The 7,771-nt window shown below is 30.5% G+C and overlaps 1 protein-coding gene across 1 annotated transcript in view; it reads right to left on the minus strand.

The window, feature by feature from the left end:
* Positions 1-7,771, minus strand: part of LOC106688677 (probable Rho GTPase-activating protein CG5521) — a gene marked incomplete at its 5' end in the record, with an annotated part of 237,137 nt that overhangs the window by 76,511 nt on the left and 152,855 nt on the right.

Raw genomic sequence — 7,771 nt, forward strand, 5'->3', positions numbered from 1 at the left:
GAATATGGAGAATGGGAAAAGACTTATGAGAACGAGAAAGGAGACTCATGTTATGGCATAGAAGGTAGGCCTGCAACTGATTGATTTATGGTTCTTAGAAAGGCTCACCAGAGAGAGCTGTTGTTATTTGCTGACCGCACCCCCCCAACAAACTTCTCTAATCATTAATCTACGGTCAACTATCTATACCTCACTAAAAATCATTAGTGTTCCAATGATTGATTAATGATAATTATTAATCAAATTAATGAAAAATAATATAATTTCATCAATTTTAAAAGTAATTATAATATTAACAAATTAGACTTCAACATAAAATATTTTAAAGGATCCCAGTGGTATAACCTTAGGCAACCGTTGCTGGGAAACACACGTGCTGATCTATTCTTAAATATTCCATGGAAGACTTATTCCATTATTTTTTCAGTTTCTTACACAATCTACAAGTTAGCTTTTTATATTCTCTCTTATTTTGTTATGGCTGCATGATATAAGGTAGCCTCTTAATTGTTAACAAGGATATATTGCAAGCACATCATGAACTATTTATTAATTTCATTTACATGAAATAAGGGGGCTAATTTGATAGTACCCGATAGTACTTTCAAAATTTCAACAGAAATAAGGTTTCCAAGTCCAAATAGCCAAGTATTCCAAAACGGTCTCTATTTTTTGGTTTTTAATTCACAAGGTAGTTGGAATCTTGAAAAAAACTTGGATAACTATCCATGAGTGAGATTTTTACTCACTATAACCACATCTCTAGACCTAATTCCCACCACGAAACCACTTTTAGGCTTAAATCATGGAAGGGGAGTTGTTGAGTGCTGCCTTACTTTTTTAAGCTACCTCCTGACTCACATTTCTTTTTCTTTTCTCCGTTACTTAATAGTCAGTTCTGCCAAATGCCATCCCACCGTCCAGGACTCCTGGAAGAGTAACATCAGACCAACAATGTTATCATCAGTTTAATCTGTTTTTTCTTGAAAGTACAAGCAGGTGAAAAAATACATGCACCACACTCTTTCTATAGCTGGAACACAGGGCATTCATCTGTATTGTCCAGCTTAAATTCGTATGTCCTGTAAACACCTGGATAAGGCACTAATTAACATCTTCATATTCCTTGTCCACCTAGAGTTAGATATTGGGAATCAACATGTGAATCCACCTTCCAGTTGACACCTTAACTATGTGATAATATAGATAAATACAGTTTTCTATAACCCATTGTATCAGACTATAAAAACTTATGTCCAGTCTAGGTTATTTCATGTTTCCAACCATTATGGCAAGTTAAAGTGGCTTTTCCCCTACACCTCTAGACAATATTTCCTCGGATTTAACCAATAACAAAGCATATACTACCATCACACTTTCTCCGTTTATCTATAATCTCTAAAAATTAAAATCTTCAGTTTACTTAAAGCAAATAAAATCCTGTCTTTTAGACCTCTAAAACCCAAAAGAACTTAACTGAAACAGAATGCCTGTTCCACTACCCTTTGTAATTTTTTCCTCCTAATACTTACCATATTCCTTCCTAATCCTTATTTAAACTTAACATGATGCTTGCTAATGGAGAATTTTAATTTTAACAAAATTTACAATTTTTGCCTAATTGAAATAGAATAAACTTCTTTTGGCATCCTGCTGATTGACCATGTGTAGCAATAAATGGAATATGGTCTGGGTGCGGTCAAAATAAACTCAAATAGTAATGACTATTTTAATTGAGCAAACATTTCGCCCCACATTGCAGGGCTTCATCAGGACTAAAAAAGATACAAACACTGAACATAAGTAAAAAAGTAAATGGAAAATTACAAGGGTATACAATGAAACATAGAAATTAAATAAGAAAAATAAAAGGTTATAAACAATAAATGATAACAAAAATAGTAACAGCTAAAAAGAAGGAATATAAAAGAAAGTACAAACTAAGCTAAGAGATGAAAAAGGGTGATATCAATAAAATCAAGAATAGAGGAAGAAAATGAACGAGACAGAATTCATACCTGTTTTGACAGAAGTCAAAGTCAGAGTGAACTGTTTGTATTGGGAGGAGTGTGGATAGCAGTTAAGTACATTACATTTGAAAATAATTTTAAAGTAAACAGTGTAGAAAATAAAGAAAATATTAAAATTAGATAAACAATAAATGATAAGATACATAATAGGGGGAGGGTAGAAATATTTAACAAAAAAAAATTATAAATTTACATGGATAGAAAACAGAAGAAATAAAATTAAAAGAATTGGATACAATAAATATTAATGATAAAGAAAGACAATATACCCAATGAATATGGATACAGAGGTATGTAAATTGTATAATAGCAAAATTAATAATAAAGTAATTAATGTAAGTATACTAAAGTTGGTAACATATGAATATAAAATAAAAATAAGATACATAAATATAAAAGAAAAAGAAAGGATAGTAACTATAAAACATAATTAAATTAAGTATGGGGTGAGAATTAAGAAAATAAAACCAGAATGAAAGACATGACAGAAAAATGGGCTTTTGAACAGCAGAACATAAAGAAAAGAAGCATTATGAGGGTTTTATAAAGTTCAAACTGTGTCGGTATGTCAGGGAGATGCAGTATTTATCAACTTTATGATTGAAAGAATTCTCCGTTAAATTTATGTGAATGGACTCCGAGATGAGATGTTTTTGTTTATCGTTGGAGACTGTAGCAAGAATTGTAGTATTATCGAAATTAAAAGAATGGTTGAGGTTTAAAGTGTGATATGACAATTTACAGGAGTTAATAGAAGTATTTTACTGGGAAATGCGGTTCTTAAGTTCTGGTTTTATTTTCTTAATTCTCACCCCATACTTAATATAATTATATAACACATGAATATAAATTAAAAAATAAGACACATGAATATAAAAGAAAAAGGAAGGATAATAAATATAAAAATAATTAAATATGGGGTGAGAATTTAGAAAAACAAGAATAAAAGATATGACAGGAAAGTGGGCTTCTGAAATGCAAAACGAAGAGAAAAGAAGTATTATGAGGGTTTTATTAGGTTCAAAATGTGACGGTAAGTAAGGGAGATGCAGTCTTTATCAACTTTATGATTGACAGAATTCTCTGTTAAATTTATGTAAATGGACTCCGAGATAAGACGTTTAAAATACTAATTAACTAAAACACTCGAAATTAAAAGTATGATTCAGGTATAACGCGTGTTCTGATAATTTAGAGGCAAGTGGATTACAGGAGTTGATAGAAGTTTTGTGCTGGAAATGAGGTTCTTAAGTTGGTTTTTAGTTTCTCCGATATAGAAGGAATTGCAACATGGGGTTGAACAAGGTATCCGGTAAACTACATTGGAACAGTGTAAAAAAGGAATAGGGTCTTTTAATTTGGAAAAAAAAATAGAAAATTTTGTTGTGGGACTTCAAGCCAAGACGAAGGGTGGAAATAGTGGATCTTAAGGATTTTTTAATATTGTCAGAAAGAATGGGGATATACGGAAGGGGCCTGTACTGAAAAAGGGGTGGAGTGGGTTGAGAAGAGTTGAGGACAGGAGGGACTGGAGTAACAAGGTTAATGTATGAATCAAGTAGTTTGTTTGTCACTTTCTGAGGAAAATAGTTGTTGAATAGGATCAGTTTAATACATTGTATGATGGTCTGGAGGTATTGAGGGTCAGAAAGAGAAAAGGATCGGTGGATAAGGTTCTTAGCAACATTAATAATTTGGTGATAAGGGTGTTGAGAAAAATAGTTGAGGAGTCTGCCAGAATAAGTGGGTTTGATATACCAATCTGTGTATAGGGAGCCATCAGGATTTCTGACAATAAGTAGGTCAAGAAAAGGGAGGGAATGGTCAATTTCACCTTCAATAGTAAACCGAAGACAAGGGTGGTAGGAGTTAAAGGCTGATAGAATCTCGGGGATTCTGTCAAGATTGAGGACAAGAAAGAGATCGCCCACATACTTCTTAATGAAAATTATGTCTTGTGGTAATAGAGGTATTATAGAGTCGAGAAGGTCATTAAGAACAATATTAGAGATGAAAGCAGAAAGAAATGAGGTGAGGTTAAGCGTGGTATGAGGTTGAATTATAGTCCAGCTCTTCTCAACGATATGAAGGCCTTTGTCAATGGGGATGTTAGTAAAAAGGCTTTCGGCATCAAAGGAAGTTAAGATAAAGTTGTCCGGTATATTGAAGTATTTACGGATATCATAATTATTATTATTATGGCTGAGGATGTGAAGGGCAGGAAGAAGAAATTTACTGAGTTTAGAAGAGGGAGTGTATATATTAGAAATGATGGGGCGAAGGGAGTTACCAGGTTTATGGACTTTTGGGAGTCCGTATAAGTGGGGGGCTAAAGAATTATAAGAAATGAGGTTAAGGTAGGTGGGGCGGTTAATCTGATTGGTTTCAGGAAGGTTCCTTAGGAGTAGGTTGAACTGAGGCATAAGTGAGTGAGTTGGTTCTCGAGTGGTAGGTTTGTAAGAAGTTGTGTCAGACACATATACATTTATATTTTTAAGTATAGGTATATAAGTTAATACTCACACTGTAATTCAGATATAAGCCACTCACTATTTTTCATTGTCTGTCATATTGTTCAATTTGTAGATTCAATTTATTTATTTATTTTTTATTCAGTTTTTTAGACACTACTTGCATATCTTATATTATACATATCTTCTTACCTACATGATATTATATTTCATCTTTCACTGTTTTCAATCTACTACCATCTAATTCCATGATTAGCAATCAATTAAATTTTTTTACTATTCAATTATCAGTTATCAATTTTTTATCATTTATGATTCAATTCAATACTTTGTATAATTCCAAATTTGTTTGTATACCATTCCTTTTCAATTTTATGTTTCTCTAAATGTTGTTGTTATCTTTTTTGTTCTATAGCCCTGATGAAGACCTGAAACTCAGGTCGAAACGTCAGCATAAAATATATAAATATGGTTTTGTTTATTTATATTCTTTGCTGACCGCACCCCCCGACAAACTTCTCCAATCTTTTATATTTATGTATCTTATTTTTAATTTATATTCGTATGTTACCAGCTTAAGTATTCTTACATTAATTACTTTATTATTAATTTTGCTATTATATAATTTACATAACTCTGTATCCCTTTTCATTGGGTATATCATCTTTCTTTATCATTTATATTTATTGTATCCAATTCTTTTAACTTTATTTCTTCTGTTTCCTATCCATGTACATTTATAATTTTTTTTTGTTAAATATTTCTTCCCCCCCCCCATTATGTATCTTATCATTTATTGTTTACCTAATTTTAATATTTTCTACACTGTTTACTTTAAAATTATTTTCAAATGTAACATACTTAACTCCCATCCCCACTCCTCCCAATACAAACACTCTGACTTTGACTTCTGTCAAAACAGGTATGAATTCTGTCTCGTTTTTTTTCTTCCTTATATTCTTATCCTCCTTTTTCATCTCTTAGTTTGTACTTTCTTTTATATTTATTCTTTTTATCTTTTACTATTTCCGTTTTCATTTATTGTTCATAACCTTTTATTTTTCTTATTTAATTTCCACGTTTCATTGTATACCCTTGTAATTTTCCATTTACTTTTTTACAAATTTAATAATCCTTTATGCTGGAAGAGTCTTATGGAATTAAAAGGATTTAGTGAATGACATAAATTCTTCCTTATTAAAAAACAATAGTTTATTTAATATCATCAGCAACGTTTCGGGAGATTTCCCCCATCTTCAGGCTGCTGTTAACAAAAACCTATATATTACATATAATTTTCTCCTATTTGTCATTCTTGCTAATATATTACAATATTAATGTCATTTAATGAGTAAAATTTGCTAAAGGTCATACATTTTAGGAGAATAATTACCTTTCTTCATGATATTAAATAAACTATTGTTTTTTAATAAGGAAGAATTTATGTCATTCACTAAATCCTTTTACTTTTTTACTTATTTTAAGTGTTTGTATCTTTTTTAGTCCTGATGAAGCCCTGAAATGTGGGGCGAAACATTGGCTCAATTAAAATAGTCATTACCATTTGAGTTTTATTTGACTGCACCCATACCATATTCCATTTATTAAACTTTTTTTTTATTTTGTCCTATTTTTTTCTTCTTTTTTTTCATTAGTTATGAGTGTGTAGAAAATAAGCAGTACTCCATTTAAAGAACTGAACTCACAGTTTTAGTAATACACAAATATGTATATTTGTAGGTGTATGCATACACACATTGCATTATTGGTTTAGTACATCATAGGAAGTGCTGTTTTTTACTCAACAATACAAGGAGGTGACCAATTGGAACAAATATGAGCCTCAGTTATGAGTCTAAAGTTTACCTAAAATACCTTAGCTCTATAAATATATTTATAAAGCTAAGGTACGTTGCTCTATAAATATATTTATACCTGAATGTTAGGAGCTGTAAAAAGCTGTGAAGACAACTGATCTGCTTCCAAGCCCAGTACATCATCCTGTTCTACAACTATAGAACCGAGATTCGCTCCTCCGCTTATCAAAGGAAAATGTCCCAGATTATTAATCAAGTGCATGGTGACCTAAAATTCAAGTTTAAAAAATGTATGATAAAGGTTACAAATCTATAGAAATACTAATTAGTTACAACAAAAAACTTGAATAAGAAAGATAATATTAAAAAATACAAAATAATCAAGACTAATAATAGATAAAAAGTCTCAAAAAAATCTAACTTTACTATTATATCTTATCATGTTGCAAATATTATTTATTGACAAACATAAAATATACTCATTGTATTTAGATCACCTCAAACAGCTTTGTAGGAAAATCTTTGAAGTAAATTAATTTAAAAAATACTTATCAATTCATTAGGTTGCAATAATAAAATGAGGGTTAACTTAAATTAATTAATGAGGTGTAGATAGTTGACCGTAGATTAATGATTGGAGAAGTTTGTCGGGGGTGCGGGGTTTATTTAATAATTATTAAATTAATTAATGAGTCTTGAATTTCTGGATATGTGTACAGGATAGAAGTCTCATTAAGATGAAAGGGAACATATATTACTTTGTTTCTAAGACAAGACATGACAGCACCCTCCTGCTATTTCATTGTTCACGCATTTCTAAGGGAAAAAATTGAACTATTTTTATTCCAAAATATGCACAGAAGGCTTGAAAATTTTTGAACAATTTTTTGTTAATATTTTTAAAAATTTTTACTGAATGATAGTAGTAAAGAAAAATTCTTAAATCAAAAATATTTTTTATTTTTCAAATTCAACATTTCCATTGGAAACAAAGTTGTAGATATCTAAGTAATGCTGCTTCCTCTCTATTAGATAGTTTGAGTTAACAGGTCGCTGAAAGTTACACTGTTCGACCTACAGACTCATCTTTACAACTTGAATCTTCCACCATTTTCTCCATATTACTAAATTAAATTTATATTAGGGAGATGATCTGGGTAGCAGTCAAAAAAGGTACAACAATAGTAAGAAAAAAAAAAACTATTAGTAACTGATGTCTAGCCCCATTTTGCAGAACTTCATCAGGGCTAAATGAGAACAAGATACAAACAGACTACTAAAAGACATGATAAAACAATGTATATAGAAAGTTGTAGAAAAGATGATATATTAAAAAAAAAAAGGATAAAAAAGAGGGAAACGTAGTAAACAAAATATTATAAACATATATGAATAGAATATAAACTAAAAAAAAGTATAGTAATGAGTGGTAGAATTGTAAATGTATTACTTG

Source organism: Halyomorpha halys, unplaced genomic scaffold, assembly GCF_000696795.3.
Source record: "Halyomorpha halys isolate HHAL.00 unplaced genomic scaffold, Hhal_1.1 Scaffold1175.1, whole genome shotgun sequence".
NCBI classification, from domain to species: domain Eukaryota; kingdom Metazoa; phylum Arthropoda; class Insecta; order Hemiptera; family Pentatomidae; genus Halyomorpha; species Halyomorpha halys.